The following is a 20,609-nucleotide window of genomic DNA, read 5'->3' on the forward strand; positions in this document are numbered from 1 at the left end:
CATTTTTTAAATAAATATTTGGGTTTTTTTTGTATGAACAGACTCTGCCCTACTTACGTTTCGGTTGCTCGTTCATAAGTTAAATTTGTTTGTAAGTGGTTTCAGTGTATTTTGCATGTTTAGAGTTTATAGAAGTATGTTTAAGGCTGGTATGAGTAACCGGTATTGTTTTGTACTAAAAAATAAACATTTCATAAAATGATATGCTCCATAAAGATAAATAAAGGTGAGTTTAACTTACTTTTGGAAGATGAGCTTCAATAGTTAGGCGACTAACCGTGGTAAAAAAATGTGTGAAAAAAAGCAATCCAACCATTTTTTCAACCGCATCAAGCTTTCTTATTCCACTTTCATTACAAAAGAAACGTCTCTCTTCTTCTTTGCACTTTACACCAACCATATCGAATAGATACACGAGATATTAAACAACAAAAATGTCAAAGTTCTTAGCGCGCTAGAGATACAGTACAGTATACGGAGTATGTTTACACACGAACTAGGAAAAGGAAGCAGTTTTTTTTTCTTGGGTGGGTGCTGGGTGACCTCTCACAGCGCCACATGCCAGTAGTGGCGGAAAGAAGCAGTACAGTACTGTCGATAAGGTCCTCACAATACAAAATTTTAACTTACAGCAACGTGCGGATATTTTTCGACACCCCAAAAAAAATTTCGGATCTCCCGTTTTTTGTAACTTGAATGTTCGTAAGTAGGGGAGCGTCTGTCGTGTATTTGTATTTATTTTCAAGCATTTTTTTGATAAATGCCGAAATAGTAATGGAGTAGTTTTGTGTAGAACCGCCACTGCTTGATTCCATTGCCTTTTTTCTGCATCATTTCTCGAAAAGCAGGTGATCGCTAACACGGGATACTTCCATATTTTAAATAGCGCTGCAGCCCGGGAACGCTGCTCATATTACTTTTCCGAAATTGCTTTTTATTTTTTTCCTTTTTTTTTTTTTTACCGTGAGGACTTGCGGATCGCTTTGAAATTACCGTATTTTCCGCACTATAAGGCGCACTGGGTTAAAGGGCGCACCCCCAAAAAATAGTTTTTGGTCCTATGTTTTTCATACATAAGGCGCACCGCATTATAAGGCGCTACAATGGGAACGTGGACAAAACAGTCAGATAGTTCAGTCAAACTTATTACCCCTTTAACATTCCCAAAGCTTGCAAAGAAGCAAATACGTGTCTCAGGCATGTACGGAAACAGTGTCTGTACGATGTCACTCAAATGCATCGTTCCAAATATCATTCGGAAGGTTAAAGTCTTGGGATTCTAGAAATGCCAACCATTTCTTAGTTTCCATTTGATTTTTTGCTGGCAACTGTGTGGACAGCAAAGTAAGAATTTTATTGTGCAGGGAAATGGGGTTCTTTACTGTGCTTATGACAATAAACACTTTGAATTGAATTTAGTTTAAAAATAGACTCATCACAGAAACATCAAGATCGTTCTAAAACAAGATACCGGGAAAATATAAAGCCGCATAGCTCACCTAAGTTCTCTTGCAGCCATCACGTTCAATAATGATACGTAACCATGGTCTTCTTACAACCGTGAGTGTAGTAAATCCAGGAGAGTCAAATATTTACAAATACAGAATAGTAAAAACTGCGATTGGCTGGCAACCAGTTGAGGGTGTCCCCTGCCCACTGCCCGATGATTGCTGGAATGGGCTCCAGCACCCCCGCAACCCTACTGAGGATAAGCAGTGCGGCTAATGAGATGAGATGAGAATAGTAAAAAATGTTTCCTCTATGCCGTAGTGCAACCCAACGTGTGATTCACATTCATCTTTTTCGGCCAATTGCAGGCTTTGTTTCGCCCCTTTAGCCTATGCGAGCCTGTAAATGATAAAAAAGGATCCGCCCCCTTTTCCTCCGAATAACTTTAGCCAATAGTGACTGATTCAAATGAATATTGACACATTGGTTCGGAAATGAAACGCCGGTATATAAATCCCAGCATACACCGCGGACGACTTCGCCTTCGGGGGAAAAATCTAGTCGGCGGCTGCTTGCCTTAGTTGCAAGACTTTGCGACTTAATATTGATCCATATATAAGGCGCACTGTATTATAAGGCGCATGGTCAGCTTTTGAAAAAGAATAACAGTCAGTGAATCTCTCTACTGCATCAAACTGAGTACCGTATTTTCCGCACTATAAGGCACACCGGGTTATAGAGCGCACCCCGAAAAAATAGTTTTTGGTCCTATTTTTGACATACATAAGGCGCACCGGATTATAAGGCGCTACAATGGGAACGTCGACAAAACAGTCAGATAGTTCAGTCCAACTTATTACCCCCTTAACATTCCGAAAGCTTGCAAAGACGCAAATACGTGTCGAGAACACGTGCGGATGCGGTGTCCGTACGATGTCACTCAAATGCATCGTTCCATCATTCGGAAGGTTAAAGTCTTGGGATTCAAGAAATGCCAACCATTGCTTAGTTTCTATTTTCTTTTTCGCTCGCAACTTTACTGTGCATATGACAATAAACACTTGGAATTGAGTTGAATTTAAAAATAGACGATCCATTCCATCCATTATCTGCACCGCTTATCACAGAAACATCGACTTCAGTCTGAAACAAGATACAGGGATAATATATAACCGTCAGGTTTTAGGTGCGCCTTATAGTGCGGAAAATACGGTACCCAAAAACAGCTGCGCTCGATGGGTTTGTGCACCGAATCCTAATCATTCAATAGCTCCGTCTCGGGAGCCTTTGAGAATAGCCACGGTGCGTCGATTGTGTAGAAGACAAACAAAGCCATTGTGCAAACGTCGCTCCCATTCAACCATTAGTTGCGGGACACTTTAACTACTTACTATCAGGCCTTTCACGACCCAGGGCTTGTTAGGACTTTAATGACCTGAAATTCCCTTGAACAAACGCACCGTCTGGGGAGAGTTTGCACGGTTCCCCATTCACTGGCCGGCCCGGCGCTCGCTTTTCTTTGTTTATACGGAGGCGTCTTGCTAAATTGAGGCAAAACACTCTGACCTAAATCTGGATTAAGCGCCCTTTCCGTTAAGGCAAATGTCCCAAAATGGACTGCCGTGCACCTCTGAGTTTTTAAAATGGCCTAATTATATTGTATTTAAAAGGAAATGTAGAACAATGGCTGCTACAGGACAAGAGAATCCAATCAGTTGTATTGTATGGGATCATTAGGTTGAATTGGAGGTAACTAGATGAAGATTAGATTGGTTTAAGCCTCTTGAATACAAAGCGTTCACTGGTGCTTCAGGAGGAACATAATAGGTGGCTGTGCTTACTCGGTGAATACGTTTTTTTCCCCTCCATCGCGGTTTGAATATTTGCCGGAATAGGTTTTTTCCGCCTTCGTAATGTTAGGGAAAAATTTATTACAAAATGTATCGTTTACCAAATTATTCGGACTAGTTATCTGACTCCATTAACCAAACCTAAACTTTATTGACCCAACAATGCATGCTCATTTCTTAATGAAAAGTGTACAAGAGACCGGCATTTCCACACGGGGGCAGATTTATTTTCTTAAAGTATTTAACTAAGTGAATTCCAACGAATTTAGCCGAATTATTGTCGAGTTAATCTAATGAGTCTTCGAATGAAAAAAGAAGAAAAAAAATTCAGAAAAAAAGCCAGAAAAAAAGAAAAGAAAGAAACAAAGGAAAGGTAAATAGAGAACAAAAAGAAAAAAGTAACAGCTAGGAAAAAATAAACACAATGAGATTTTTTTTTAAAGGAATTAAAAAAAAAATAGAAAAAAACAGGGAAAAAGAAGAAAAAGTTTGTGTTGCATTCAAATAATTTCCAATTATACCAAGTCAATCTTGTTGCCAACATTGTACTTCCACTAAAAAATGTGATTAAGTACAGTTCTGTATCTCACAACCGACTAAATATTTAAGTATTTAACGAAGTGAATCCTATCGAATTAGCCAAATTTGTCCCAGAATGGAATCTCGGACTCTTCGTCGAGCCTCCCTCTCACGATCGATCTCCTATCTCCTGTCTCTTCAAGTTCTGTCTTCTGAAGTTCTTTTCACAAGCCGGGCGTCGGCTCTTCCCATGGGGCATGCTGACTCCTCCCATGAGGCGTGAGCGACTCCTCCCCTGGGGCGGGCCAGAGACTCCCCATGTGGACTCTTCCTCCTCGCCGGAAGGCGTCGCGATGTCTAAAGAAAACTCATATCAGCAAAGCGCTTCTCAAAACAATGCCGACGTCCTTGTGCGTCTGGCCTTCTCCCGTCAGCACTCACAGGAATTCTGTTATCAAAATACGTCTGATGCATTCCAGACAGCCTAACCTTCTAATGTACCTTGAAGAATAACAGTCAGTGAATCTCTCTACTGCATCAAACTGAGTACCGTATTTTCCGCACTATAAGGCGCACCGGGTTATAGGGCGCACCCCGAAAAAATAGTTTTCGGTCCTATTTTTGACATACATAAGGCGCACCGGATTATAAGGCGCTACAATGGGAACGTGGACAAAACAGTCAGATAGTTTAGTCCAACTTATTACCCCCTTAACATTCCGAAAGCTTGCAAAGACGCAAATACGTGTCGAAAACACGTGCGGATGCGGTGTCCCTACGATGTCACTCAAATGCATCGTTCCATCATTCGGAAGGTTAAAGTCTTGGGATTCAAGAAATGCCAACCATTCCTTAGTTTCTATTTTCTTTTTCGCTCGCAACTTTACCGTGCATATGACAATAAACACTTGGAAATGAGTTTAATTTAAAAATAGACACTCCATTCCATCCATTATCTGCGCCGCTTATCTCAGATTACTCTAATACCAAATATGCTAATAAAAGACAAAATAAACTAAATATGAATAAAATTACTAAATTTTGTGCAGGCTTGGGGAGTAACAGAATACATGGAACAGCAAAAATGATGTTGGCAAGCTGTTTGATTTATTTTCATTTTATTTATGTTCGTTTTGCCGGAGATCAAAGAGATCAAAGCCAGGAGAGAATGCTTACCGCGTGTTGTGAGTCATCATTTAATTCATATTTAGTTTTTTTTGTCTTTTATTAGCATATTTGGTATTGGAGTCATCCAAAAGTAATTGAAAGTAATCAAGTTAAAGTAACCCTACCCAACACTGACCAGGACTGAATTAGGCTCTGCATTCATCACCCTTTGTTTTTTGACAACTGAGGTTGTAATACACTACCAGGTCGGGCTTTATCGACCATTAGCTGGCTTACTCTTTGAGGTTGCCATCATGCTACTGTGCATTCTCGTGATTTGCACACCCTAACCACAGTGTCCATGATGTACTCTACAGTATAATTGGCAAAACAGTAATATCTTGACTTGGGAGGGTCTCCTCTATTTTTAGGCACCGATTCCTATGCTTCCGAAGAATAAATTCCCTCTAGTAGTTCTCTTTTTAATGATGACAGCCAGACAGAATATTGGCTGTGAATGTATCACCCCTGCCAGGGATGACGGCCCCGATGTGTTCCAAGTCGATGGGTGCCGGGTAGAGCCAAGGAATGGCGTTGTGAATGATTGGCGGCAGGACAGCGTGTTGGTCTTTTCCTGCTTAGTGAGCAGCTAATGGTGCGCACAGCATACAGGGAAAGGAGAGGGGAGGGGAGAGGATAAACACCGTGGCCCTGCTATGATGCCAGATGGCCTGTCAACTATATATTGTTGCCTGTAACAATGCCTGCACAGTATTTCAGTGCAAGTAAGACACACATAGGTGGAATATCCTAAGATGATTGTTTTCACCACATTCAATGCCATAATCTATACACACGTTTACCGAAGTATTGTCCCTGAGTGCCAAAACATAAAGATACATGTTTCTTCAAATCCATTCAATATGTGGACTGAGCAATTCGGGAAAAAGACTGGACTATGTGTGATGTAAGATCAAACATCAAACATTCCGGTTGTATCCACCAACTCTGTTTGTCCCTCACCCACCCCCCTCATCAGGATCTCATCCCTATTTAGAGCATACAAGTGTCTGAAATGTGTCTCCTCCGCAGGGTGGCTGGGCTCTCCCTTAGACACGAGGTGGGAAGCTCAGTCATCTGGGGGGAACTCTATGTAGAGCCACTGCTCTTCTGCATTGAGAGCAGTTAGTTGAGGTGGCCCGGGAACCTGATAAGGATGCCTCCTGGACGACTCCCTCGGGAGGTGTACCAAGGCCCCGGGGACAACCCAGGATACGCTGGAGAGAGACTATGTCTCTAGGCTGGCCTGGGAACGCCTCGGAATCCCGCCGGATGAGCTGGATGAAGTGGCTGGGGATAGGGAGGTCTGGGCTTGCCTGGTAAGACTGCTGCCCCTGTGACCTGACCCTGGATAATCAGAAGATAATGGATTTATGGATGGATGGATTTAGAAAATATATATTTTAAAGGGTTTGGCGCTGCAGATCAGTAAGTATCAAGCCTCCAGGAATTGTTTCAGTATGATAAATCACTATTAAATAGCAGGAGTGACTTTGATTAGATCTTTGTCCACACATCGAGGAAGCCCGACATCCTATTGTTACCTCCTGTACCCGGCAAATGAGCGTGTGTATGTGGTAAGAGTTGCGAAATATGGACAAATTGTAATAGGGTTAGAGTTAATCTTTTTCTGTAAGCCTTTGAAAATGAGTGAAAATGGCAAAAACTGGCAAAAAAATGTTGGCTTTTAAAAATAAAGCAAAAAACTAAAATAGACAAAATCACCTACCAAGCCAGAGTCTAGTATTGAATGAGTTAAAGGCTCACTTGCCCTCTAAATAAACAGGTTTTGAAATCCCAAGTATTGGATAACGCATTGCTTGTTTTAAAAGGGGGACAGCAACAAAAACACCCAAATGTAATAAAATGTGAAAACTATTAACGGTTTTTCCACGGATTTAAACAAAAACCAGTGTTCATTTTACCTCTGAAAAGTGATCGGTCTCGGGGACTCGCATGCTCAAAAATCTCAACAACTATGGGTCCCCAAAATTTAGTGTGCTCCATGCTTTTACAAACTGTCGTATTTTCCCTTACAAAATACAAAAAAATCTTTTTTTTTAAACATGTTTATTTATGTAGTTTACTTATGTTTCCTTATATCATATATATATATATATGTTGTTAATGAACATTTTGTTGCTCGACATGAATGATGTTGATTATAAAAATGTTCAAAAATAAGGAAAAAATACATGCAAATATATTTAAGTAGAATAATACATTTTCTTATTCAAATTATTAATTCATTTTCTGCATTATATTATTGTTGGTAATATACTGATTAAAAGGGTTGCCACAAACCTGTCTTTTTTCATTTTCTCCTTTTATACTTTTTTTCTTAACTTCTTTATACAACATAATCATTCGTAATTTAATGCATCAAAGCAAGTGAGCCGTTTGAGATCCGGCTCTTTAATGAGTTGAGCCGAAAAAGCCGGTTCTCTAAAAAGAGACGGACTACACAACTCGAACTGGAGATCAGTGTGCAGACTAAAACTCGAACCGCGAGACCAAAACAACAATGGCGGATCTGCCTGACGAAAATTTTGGAGAGCGGTAAATCTTTGTTAAAAAATGATAATGACAATTTGGTGTCAAAAAAGTTGCGCCCGGGGACGCTCGTTGATTTAACACGATGCGTCCCCAGCAAAAATAATGCGTCTAGGACGCAGGGACGCGGGCAAACGAGAACACTGAAAAACCACAAATGATTTGCTTCACCGAGCCCCTTAAAATGATGTGAGGGCTCAATCTGGGCCGCAGCCCTTGAGTTTGATAGCATTGACCAAACACACAAACCCTCAAGACAACACAAACACCTCCCCCATCTCTAAGGATGGAGCAGCCATCTGCCTCAAGGAGCAATAACACAATGACCGAGTCATAAGAACCCCTTTGAGACTCAAGACTTGTCTGATGGTAAACCTTCCCCCCGGCCTCATGTTGTAAAACATGGCAGTCTTTATTCAGGAAAATCTATGACAACGTTTGAAACACTAGATGAAATATACCCTGCACGTATTTATAATTCAATTCATTAAACAACAAATTCCTAATAAAGTTTTAATAAATTGCATAGCCAGGAAATTGGTCAGCAGAGTTCTCAATTAAATTTTGTAAAATCACCGGAGATCAAATGTGCCAATATCCAGGCCAGTATTTGTCAACTAGTGAATCGGGACCCAAAAGTCGGTCTCTGACCCGTTTTCTGTGGGCCTTAGCCTTGGCAAAATTATGTTAAAAAGAAGAAAAAACAGAGTCAAATACACTCTTTAATAGTACATGGCGATAATGCCCTGCTTGATCTCTTCTACCTGTTGAAAGATTTTATACATTTGACTTTAAAGGATTTTATACGATCGAATACAAATTACATTTAATGCAAAAGATATTCACTGGCTGGGCTGTGGTGCAATGTCAGGGCACCCTAGTAGAAAATGTTGTTTACAGGAACGGCGGGAACGGGACGTAAGGCTGATAAGATAACCAGCACATCCAGACGCAGAAAGGCCCTGGTGACGTAGAAACGCTCGGTGTTGTTTTGGTTATTCCAGACATCGCGACGCTCTTCGACGAGATGGTGAAACCCAGGGGGGGCTTCCCTGGCACGCCCATGGGAGGAGTCGGCACGCCATTATGCAGGGAGAAGATGGCCAATAAGAGAGAGCTAAAGGACTTCAGAAGAGGGCTTCCCAGAGACTCCAACATCACTAATTTGGCCTTCTTCAGTAGAATTATGCTAGAATGTTTTGTTGCTGTGCTATTTGCATATTGTATAGCATAAATTAATGCTGGGCTACTCGGATGGGGGGTGCGCCTGCTGGTGGGAACAGAGAGGCACAAGATTGTATTGAGAGGGACCCGAGACCCAGTTGCTTCTATTAGATTTGTGTGTTGGGAATAAATCCACTCGTGTGTGAAATGCCGGCTTCCTGATACCTTTCTATTGCAGAACGAGCGCGCGTATTGTTGGATGAGTGGCGTTTGGAGTCAGATTACTAATGTAAGTGTGTATTGATAAAGTAATAATTCCAACACTCCCATGTGGCTTCTTGCCATCGCCAAATGGGTCTTTTTATGGTATTCTAACAGAAAGGGCTGTCTTCTCGCCACTTTTCAATAAAGGGCCAATTTACTGCAGGTCATCCAATGTGAACATGGACCTCTTGGTTGCTTCTCTGATTAGTTTTCCTTTTGTTTGGGCTGAAAGTTTAGAGGAACAGCCAGGTCTTGGTGTATTTTCTGTGGTTTTATGCTCCCCCATTTTGATAATATTGGAGTGTTCTCGTTTGCCCGCGTCCCTGCATCCTAGACGCATCATTTTTGCTGGGGACGCATTGGGTCAAATCAACTTGCATCCCCGGGACGAAACGTTTTTGACACCAAATTGTCATTATTACCCGATTACTTTTTTTTTTTTAGCAAAGATTTACCGCACTCCAAACTTTTCGTCGGGCAGATCCGCCATTGTTGTTTTGGTCTCGCGCCGATCTCGGCAAACGAGATCTCGTTGCTTCGAGATGACGTCATTGTTGTGGCGGTTGTATGCCTCCGAAAAAACAGTTGGTATTAGGTGCAAATCAACCAAAAATTGGTTATTTCTTCAGTGTCGGTAATAAGTCGAAAGATAACACAGAAAGTGGTAAGAACGGCAATAATTCCGGCACGAAAAAAACGGCGGAGAAATTCTTCAGAAGACCGCGAAGGCAAGGAAAACACGTGTTTTGAAGCGAACGATTCGACGAAAGAAAATAAACAAAGTAATTCTAGCAAGAAAAGGACTACTCTGCCAAAATGGGCTAAATTATATTCCTGGTTACGCTATGAGGAGGATGATAATGGATTGGACCTTGAGAAGGCATTACAACTATGGCGGGACAGCAAACCACGAAGAATATATGAACTGAAAAATTTGAAGTGATAACTGCTTTGTATTACCAATTAACTGTGATGATTAAAGCTGAATGAAAGTATAGATTCATATAATTATTTCAGCAATAATATTTTGTATAATGTACAATACTGTTGTGAACTGAAAAATCTTGAAGTGATAACTGATTTGTATTACCAATAAACTGTGAGGATTAAAACTGAATGAATATATAGATTTATATTATATATTTGTCCCCGATTTACAATTTCAACCGCGATAACACTAAATTTTGGGGACCCATAGATCTCTGTTGGGACCCTAAGATTTTTGAGCATGCGAGTCCCTGGGACCGATCACTTTTCACAGGTAAAGTGAACACTGATATTGCTCAAAAAATATTGCTTAGGTTGACATTGGATCATTCAGAAGTCATCAGAAAACTCCTGGAGTCAGTTGGCTGAGCTTTGAAATCAATGGATCAATATTTTTGAAACCCCTACTATGCAAGTGCACTTCACGATAGTGTCTCAAATGTTGTCGACTCTTAGAAAACATTCTCATTTTCTCAGTTTTAAGTTTGAAGCCTTAAATATGACAAAAGATTCTTGGGGGCGCAATACTTTAGCTAGGAAATTAAATAAAATGATCTGCATTTATATAGCGCTTTTCAAGTCAATGACTTCCCAAAGCGCTTTACATTGTGCTTCACATTTCCCAATAACGGCCTTGTATTGCAGCCATGTAAGGCGCTAACCTGCTAATGGGGGGTTATTTGTCAGGCAGGACGGAAGGAAAACTGAGATCACTTGCACTCGTTTCTTGGTTTTTATTGGAAGGGAGGAATGACAAGACGTGAATCTTCGATCCGTTGTTTGACGGATTGTCGAGACTTGACAGGCGGGTGAAGGTTTGGCGGGAATGGTCGCGGACAGGCGTAGTCCTCGTGTTGTTGGTCGGGGCTGGAGAAGAAGGGCGTCGTTGTGTTCGGAAGAGAGATCAGGAGTCAGGCGGGCAGGGCAGGTCGTAGGCAAATTCGGAAACGGGTCGGCAACGGAGATCAGGTAGAAAAACAGGAGGCAGGCAAAGAGTCGGAGGTACGGGTTTTCTGAGCAGATGGCAACAGATCGCATAGTACAATCGGATAAAGTGTTACCGGAAGCTGGGGATTTAAATGTACAGGGTGCGCCAATCAGCTGTCCTGGCTGTTGGCGCCAAATCCTGAACACAGGTGTTCCCAATCCGGGTGATTGTGACAGTATTGGGAGTTCAGTGTCTTACCCAAGGATACCTCGACATGTAACACGGACAAGCCGGGATTCGAACTGGGATCCCTTAATCCTAAGACGATCGCTACTGCTCAGGAGGTAGAGCTGGGCACTGAACAGTAGCCTTGCTAAAGCACATCAATTGCGTGAGAGTATTGTGACCCAACTCACGTCCTTTATCGAGAAGTGTGATGTGTTTTGTCACAATATGACGTGAGCGCGGCCGCTTGGGAAGACCGGCCTTTTTGCCGCACTCTGCAGTTCGTCTTTTCCTGCCTCGTGTTAGCTGAAAATGAGGGAAGTGTAACTCTGAGGCACGAATGCTGCTGCGTAAAGCGTCTTGTGATCTGTGCTGGGGCAGAGGTGTGAGAGGTTATTGATCTGTCATCTGTGACATCTATCAGTTGGGCTTGTCTGTCTTTAAAGAAGGGGAAGTGAGTGTGGTTTAATGTGAGAGCTTTTGATGAGGTAGTCAGACAACAAACATTAAAAAAAAACAGTTCATTTGGAGTTCAACATGTTCTCCCCGCACCAAAAACTTTTGCCTTTGTTGTCTTTGCTCTCATTTGCCTTGTTTGTTTGGTTGGTTTTCGGTCTTTAGGGATGTACGGGATAACCTACCATGAGTTGATACAAATTTCTCATCTGATTTTGGGCAAAAGGCAAGGCACAGACCAATATGTTACCTGATAATTACTCTAGAACAGGGGTCGGGAACCTATGGCTCGCGAGCCATATATGGCTCTTTCTATGAATATCTATGGCTCAGAGACAAATTTGATTGCATGCAAAATATCTCTATCTTGTTCGAAACTTGAGTTATTCGTCCTATTCAGGTACACGCAAATCCAATCCAAAGCTAAGTAGCCGATGTTACTTCGCAGTATATATAGGGCACGTTTTTCACTACAATTTACAGTCAAGGTGTCACACAAAAAAGGGGGGGGGAAACTCGTTTTGGCTGTACAACGCTAAAGAATCCTTTATATAAAAGTTCACTATATAATCTGTGTTCAGTGTTCAGATACCTTATGATGAATCCACAGAACACACTGTAAATACGCCAAAACACCGGAAGAGAACTTAGTCTTTTGATTGGGTGAGTGGGAGGGATGGGTGGAGCCATGCAAAAAGCGCAAGCACTCCCTCCCATCTCTCGCCCTACGCCATCTGCGCCAAAAGTGAGCTCATCAGGCTCCCTATTTGCAGCATGTTGTGACGTTTTTACACAATAACTGCTTGCATCTTGTTTTGAAACCAATATGTATGAAAAAAGGGTCAAAAGGAGTTTAACCGGTCTTGAGTAATTGCAAGAAAGACACAAGTTTAAAGTGGTATGTTTGTTGATTTTGGGACACGGGCTCTCGCATTATTCTCTTTTCATAATTTTTATCAAATCATCAAAAATAAATGTGCTGAAGACTGAGCTTTTGTCTGGGGTGCGGGTTTAGCAATTTTGTAAATTTGTCTCATAATATATGGTGTGGCTCTTTCCCAAAATAAAATTAATATGTTTTGCTTTTATGGCTCTTTGAGTCAAAAAGGTTCCCGACCCCTGCTCTAGAAGGTAAGAACCAACTAACAAACTGGTTCATGTCTATCAAAAGTTAAGAACAATATGCCTCCACTGTGTCCTACCAAAAGACCCTGCAGCGCATTGTGAGCAATGTTCCCTGTAATTTTCCAGGGGTCTGAGCGTTAGCACAAAGTCAGTGAGTAAAGCTTGAAACAACAGTGAGCAACCATAATCCCAAGTGTGGCAACTAAGTCATTATTACGGGACCGGACCAGATCGGAAGCAGGAGGCAGGAAGGGTGAACTCATTCGCGTTAACGATCAGTTACTTTTATTAAGGAAATAAAAGTCGTCCAACACTCAGGGACAAAACAAAACAAAAACAGGCTCACAGGCAAACAGGAACTCAGACTAGGAATACTCACAAAACAGGCTTTTACTCAGAACGGGCAAACACAGGTTCCTTAAGTCAAACAGAACAGATTAATGCAGAACAGAATACGCAATAAACCAGCAACCGGCAATACCCAAAACCCCCCTTAAGAAGCACACACGCAAATTAGGCGATCTGCTACAGCCGGTGCCCAGGGGGCGGGGCCAGCCGGTCGCCACGGCGACCATGCCGGACATGACAGTCATTATCAAATATGTCCAAAACTTGACATCGAGTTACATTTTGCCGAGTTTCTGGCAATGCAATTTTTTTTCTCTTTTGAATGAATTGACTCATGTACTATTGCAAAGGTTGTACGGCCTACAAACGTCGTTTGTTCTTACAATTCTTTCACAAGATATCCATTTCTTTTTATTTCCACATATATTTTGTCGCATAACATTAACATGTTTGGGGATTTATTTAGTCGGTTGCAAGATACAGAACTGTACTTAATCACATTTTTTTGTGGAAGTACAATGTTGGCAACAAGATTCACTTGATATCATTGGAAATTATTTGAATGCAACACAAACTTTTTCTTCTTTTTTCTGTGTTTTTTCTACTTTTTTGTTACTTTTTTCTTTTTGTTCTCTATTTAATTTTTTCCTACTTTTCTTTCTTTTCTTTTTTTCTGGCTTTTTTTCTAAATTTTTCCTTCTTTTTTTCTCTTCCCTTTGTTTCTTTTTTCTCAGCTTTTCACTACTTTTTCATTTAGTATTTTTTTCTTTTTTGTTCTATTGCTCCCTTCCTTTAAGTCATGTTGTGCATAATTTTACATAATATTTGGTCAGGTTGGGATTAAAGAAGCAAAAACAACCTGAAGAGCCGTTTAGGATCCGAAAGAGCCGGTTCCTTTTAGTGAGCCGAGCCGAAGAAGCCGGTTCTCGACAAACTCTACGAACTTTACTCGACTTCGTTCTACTTCGACTCGACTTCAAAATACCGCATTTAGGACACACCGTCAGGGGAACCCGTGTATTTTTACCTTCATGCACTGTAACTTTGACTTGAGTCGCTTCTTAATTAGTAATTTTGAACCCTCATTTTTGTACGCTGGCTCGATTTTCTTGTGCGCTGAGAACGTGTGAGCAGTGCGCAATTGCGCACGCGCGCAGCTTAGAGGGAACACTGATTGTGAGAACAGCGGAAAAGGTCATTGGTGTCCCCTTCACGCCCTTTCTGGACATCGATGACTCACGCCTCACCTGGGAAAGGGACTAGAACTGGAGGTGACCCCAGCAACCCATCTCACAGCAACATCAACTTGCTGCCGTCAGGGAAAAGACTGCAGAGTCAGAGTCAGAACCAGCAGGCTCAAAGACTGCTTCTTCTATCAGGCTGTCAGGACTCTGATTTTTGAAGGGGCGCCGCTACTTCACGGATTTTCACTTTTCGCGGGTGGTTTTGGTCCCCATTAACCGCGATCACCGAGGTCCCACTGTAGTCTGTGGTCTGTGCAGCCCTTTGAGACTCCTTGGCTATACAAAATTGTGTTGTTAGATTGCACTATTCTGTTTCATTCACAAACACTGCACTATTATTATAACTCAGACCAGTCTCTAAGCCACAGGTGTCAAAGAGGCGGCCCGCGGGCCAGATCAGGCCCGCTAAGGGATTGAATCCGGCCCGCGAGACAACACTCAGAGAAGCGCAAGAGAAAAACAAGCTGCAGCTTGAAATATGTCAACTTGATGTTGCCAAAGCCAGGTGCCTCCAACAAAGACGCTGTACTTGTATTTATTTCTGTCTGTCTGTCTGTCCTCTCTTACTCCGTCCTCTCTCTGTTCTCTCTTCCTCTGTTCTCTCTTTCTTTCTCTGTCTCTCTCTGTTTCTTTTTTTTTTCTTAACAAAAAATCTTTTTCCCTTCTTTGTGTCTTTCTTAGAGAAAAGTTGGAAGATAAGGCTGCTTTTTGACCATTTTCAGTCTCTGTAGTTTGTAGTCTTCATTTTTGATTGCACTACACACGAGAGCGACAGCAAGTGGATGAACATAAAACACTGTCCCTTTAAGAACAGCAAAATCTCATCTCATCTCATCAGCCGTACCGCTTATCCTCATTAGGGTCGCGGGGGGCTGGAGCCCATCCCAGCCATCTTCGGGCAGTGAGCAGGGGACACCCTGAACTGGTTGCCAGCCAATCGCAGGGCACACGGGGACAGACAACTCATTCGCTCATTCACATCTAGGGACAATTTGGACCGGCCAATTCACCTGAAATGCATGTTTTTTGGAATGTGGGAGGAAACCGGAGTGCCCGGAGGAAACCCACGCAAGCACGGGGAGAACATACAAACTCCGCACAGAAAGTCTGGAGCTGGATTTGAACCCACGATAGGTTCCCATGACATGAACTGTGCCGCACAAGCGCTAACCACTGCGCCGCCGTGCTGCAGAACAGCAAAATGTTTATTTTATTTATGTCTCTTTTCTTTCTTTCTTTTGTTCTTTCTTTCTTTCTCTGTTCTCTTTCTTTTTTCTTTCCTTTTCTTTCTTTCTCTGTTCTTTCTTTCTTTTTTTTCTATCTTCTTTCTTTCTTTTTCTTTCTTTCTTTCTTTTCTTCCCACCCCTTTTCTCCCACTCTCTCTTTCACTCTCTGTGTCTCTCTTTTTCTTTCCCTTGAATCTACTAGTCCGGCCCCCGACAGAATGTTTGTTCTATCGTGTGGCCCCCGAGTTCAAATGAGTTTGACAACCCTGCTCTAAGCGCTCTGGTGTTAACATTTAACCTGATAGTAATTTCTCTTTTTTTCTCCTAAAAGTCTTCATTACAGGTGTAATAAATAAACTGGCTAGGAAAGCGAGCTCTGTTGTAGGCAAAGAGCTGGACAGCCTAACAACAGTAGCTGAGAGACGAGCACTGAAAAAGCTGAGGTCAATCATGGACAACCCATCGCATCCACTACACAGCATTATCTCCAGACAGAAGAGCAGTTTCAGCGACAGACTGCTGTCACTGTCTTGTACTACGGACAGACTGAAGAGATCTTTTCTTCCTCATGCCATGAGGCTCTTTAACTCCACCCGGCAGAGTAAAGTCCCACATTAAACCACACCACCTACATTGGATATTACCGAATCTTACTGCAATATGTATTCTGTGTAGCACTATTTAGTTATTCTATATAACACGCTACAGTGGGCATTTGCACGTCACACTGGGTATTTGTATATTGTATTCTTTTGGCTTTATTATTGTACTGTTCTCAGCTCAGGGATGCTGCTGGAAATGTGAATTTCCCTTAGGGGATGAATAAAGTATCTATCTATCTATCTATCTATCTATCTATCTATCTATCTATCTATCTATCTATCTATCTATCTATCTATCTATCTATCTATCTATCTATCTATCTATCTATCTATCTATCTATCTATCTATCTATCTATCTATCTAATGCCATGTCCAATCTCCATGCATTCAATCCTCCCTATATTGTCATCAATAACAATAAAGACAATTCAATTCAAAGACATAGTTAGGGAAAGTTCTTTTTTTCAATTACGAGAATGTCGGTACATAACACAATCCCCACAAACATGCTTGAATGAGTTTGTTGTGAGACTGTGAGAACCTGAGAACTGACCTCCACCCCATCAAACACCTTTGGGATAAACAACACTCCCCACAAATGTTCTTCCGGCTGACAAGATTGCAGAAGAATCTTACAGAAAGCTTACCCAGAAGACGGCCACGTGTCACCGCGATCCAATACTTGTAAATCACTTTTACCGTGCGCGACTCTGCATACGAGATGCTTAAAAGATGAGAATATAAAGCAGGGTTGACACCCGAGCCCATTATTACCGAGGCGGCCTGCAGAAAGATTGAAGTTCTTGTTGGATAAATGAATCATATAACATAATGCTAAAGGAATCATTGTTCAAAAAACTCCTGATTTATGACTTCTGGTACCTAGCCGGAACAAAGCCAGGTGCTGTCGTTATGTATGAAAAAGGAATATAAAAGCCCTCCGGATGATTCCGAAACTTGATGACGGGAGAAACCATCTTTCTCTGCCTATTACGATGGCTGCCGGCCCCCGGGCTTCTCAAAGAAGAAACTCTAATGAATCATGGGGGATGAGACCAGGACAACATGAGAAAAGGTATATGTGAATGATGCGGGAGAAGGAAGAAGGAGTCGTGAGTGTCGGGTGAGTCATCATTACCCGGAGATTGTCTCGGGCGCCAGACGACGTAAGGTGAGAACCACTGATAAAAGTCAAAAGAAAGGTGATTAAGATCGGGTAACAGAGAGAGAAGTACAGTTCCATGTGCAAGGGTGAATGAGAAGGATAGACATTTGATTGTATTGATCACTCTAGAATGGATTTTTATTATCATTGCCATCAGGGTTGGGTAGGGTTACTTTAACTTGATTACCGTATTTTTCGCACTATAAGGCGCACCTAAAAGTCTTAATTTTTTTCAAAAGCTGACCATGCGCCTTATAATACAGTGCGCCTTATATATGGATCAATATTAAGTCGCAAAGTTTTGCAACTAATGCAAGACTAGATTTCCCCCCGAACGCCGAGTAGTACGCGGTATAGGCTGGGATTTATATACCGGCGTTTCATTGGCTAACCAATGTGTCAATCATCATTTGAATCGATCACTATTGGCTAAAATTATTCGGAGGTAAAGGGGGCGGATCCTTTTTATCATTTACAGGCTTGCATAGGCTTAAGGGGCAAAACAATGCCTGCAATTGTCCGAAAAAGATGAATGTGAATAGCATGTTGGGTAGAACTACGGCAAACAGTATTTTACTATTCTATACTGTATTTGTAAATATTTTACTTTCCTGGATTTACTACGCTCACGGATATAAGAGGACCATGGTTGCACATTATTATTGAACGCAACGACTTCGGTGAGCTACTCTGGGTATATATTTTCCCAGTATCTTGTTTCAGAGTGATCTAGATGTTTCTGTGATGGGTCTTTTTTTTAAATTAAACTCAATTCCAAGTGTTAATTGTCATATGCACAGTAAAGTTGCGAGCGAAAAAGAAAATAGATACTAAGGAGTGGTTGGCATTTCTTGAATCCCAAGACATTAATCTTCTGAATGATATTTGGAACGATGCATTTGATTGACATCGTACGGACACCGCATCCGCACGTGTCTACGACACGTATTTAATTCTTTGCAAATTTTCCGAATGTTAAGGGGGTAATCAGTTTGACTGTACTATCTGACTGTTTTGTCCACGTTGCCATTGTAGCGCCTTATAATCCGGTGCGCCTTATGTATGGAAAATATAGGATCAAAAACTATTTTATGGGGGTGCGCCCTATAACCCGGTGCGCCCTATAGTGCGGAAAATACGGTACTTTCAATTACTTTTGGATTACTCCAATACCAAATATGCTAATCAAAGACAAAAGAAACTAAATATGAATGAAATTATGACTCACAACACGTGGTAAGCTTTCTCTCCTGGCTTTGATCTCTTTGATCTCCGGCAAAACTAACATAACAGCTTGCCAACATCAGCACGGTTGCGCAGTGTGCGGCACAGTTCTGAGGTCTTGGGAACCTCCTGTGTGGGTTTAAATCCAGCTACCGGACTTCCTGTGCGGAGTTTGTATGTTCTCCCCGTGCTTGCGTGGGTTTCCTCCGGGCACTCCGGTTTCCTCCCACATTCCAAAGACATGCATTTCAGGTGGATTGGCCGGTCCAAATTGTCCCTAGGTGTGAATGAGCGAGTGAGTTGTCTGTACCTGTGTGCCCTGCGATTGGCTGGCAACCAGTTCAGGGTGTCCCCTGCCCACTGCCCGATAATTGCTGGGATGGGCTCCAGCACCCCCGCGACCCTACTGAGGATAAGTGGTGTAGCTAATGAGATGAGATATGAGATGAGAAGTTAAAGTAACCCTACCCAACCCTGATTGTCATGTAAAATGGCCTAGATCAGTGTTTCTTAAGCGGGTTGCGGACCTGATTTCCATCAAGGGGGGGCGCAGGCGTGGTTAATATCAGGGAACTTTTTATTTTACCCGGAAAGGGGCTTACTTCATGTGCAATCCCTTCTCAAAGTATCTTCATTTACCTCATGTTAAAGGTTTTTGAGTTTTTCCTTGCTCTCATGTAGGTTTTAGATCATGGGATGGTGTAATAATAGTCTGTGGTTCGGAATAGTCTGTGGGCTGTGATTAAGGGCTTAACATGACTTGAATTGAGTCGACTTACTTCATTTAACTTTCCCAAGTGCAATTGCATCTCCGCCACACTAGGGGAGCAGTGGTGCTCTCTTAGTTTTTTTTTTACATCTAGCTTCCATATAGCAGAGAGAAGGAACATTTAGTATGAGATGTTAAGTCAAGTCACATTTATTCATATAGCCCTTCGTCACAAAATCTCTCAAAGGACTAAACAGGTTACAATTACACCTTCCCTGATCTTAAACCAACATGAGGGCAAGGGAAAAACTCAAAAACCTCAGCATGAAGAAAATAAGATCCCTTGAGAAGGGGCCTCAAAAGTGGTATCCCCCCCTTCCAGGATCACCAGGATGCAGTAAATTTGGCATTGGGTAACAGTACCCAAAACATAGTGAACATCAATAAAAACCACGTATGTTCTCCCGTCCCGGCTTACGACCTCTTTTTGTCCCCGACTACGTCTACTCTCCTGTTCTGGCTGACGCCTCGTTTCCGACCCCGACCACGCCTTGCTCTCCCAGTCCCGGCTACCGACCCGTTTTTCCGTCCCTGACACCGCCATCGCTCGCTACAGAAGATCCACTTCCGTGTTTGGAACACCGGATTGTGGGCGCAGCACTTCCTCTCTCTTTCAATAAAACTTCTGGTAAACGTCATGCAAGTGGGTTCTGTTTCCGTTCTGGTCCTGACCGACATTTATATGAATCATATAGAACCTGAGGTAACTTAAATTGGAAATCCACCTCAGTTATCCACCTCCATGTTCTGACATGTCCAAGTATAGTTAAATGTCATGTTAACTTGTCAAATTTAAGATGAAAATGTCCTCTCTCTCTCTATCGCCTGCAGTAGAGTAACCTTTCGAGAAGTAGAATTTACAACAATACGCCAGAACAGGTTGTTCTTAAATTTTATGTGTTGGATACCTTCTTTATTAGCCTCAGTTTTAAAGGGCAACCAATTATGTCTGTACGGTAATCAGGGTTGGGTAGGGTTGCTTTAACTTGATTACTTTCAATGACTTTTGGATTACTCCAATACCAAATATGCTAATAAAAGACAGGAGAAACTAAATATGAATAAAATGATGACTCACAACGCGTTATTATTGTTATTTTACTAGCATATTTGGTGTTGGAGTAATCCAAAAGTAATTGAAAGTAATCCAGTTAAAGTAACCCAACCCAACCCTGCTCCTAATCTACTGTCTGCTGAATAGAGGTGTGGGCAATAGGTTCTGCATCCTAATTTTTTTTGGGCCTGTCAAAGTGTCCTTGGGCAAGACACTGAATCCCTAATGCCCCTGATAGGCAGGAAGGCGCCTTGCACGGCTGACTCTGCCATCGGTGTGTGAGTGTGTG

Source organism: Urocampus carinirostris, chromosome 14, assembly GCF_059441175.1.
Source record: "Urocampus carinirostris isolate Australia breed hairy pipefish chromosome 14, RoL_Ucar_1.0, whole genome shotgun sequence".
Classification (NCBI taxonomy): Eukaryota; Metazoa; Chordata; class Actinopteri; order Syngnathiformes; family Syngnathidae; genus Urocampus; species Urocampus carinirostris.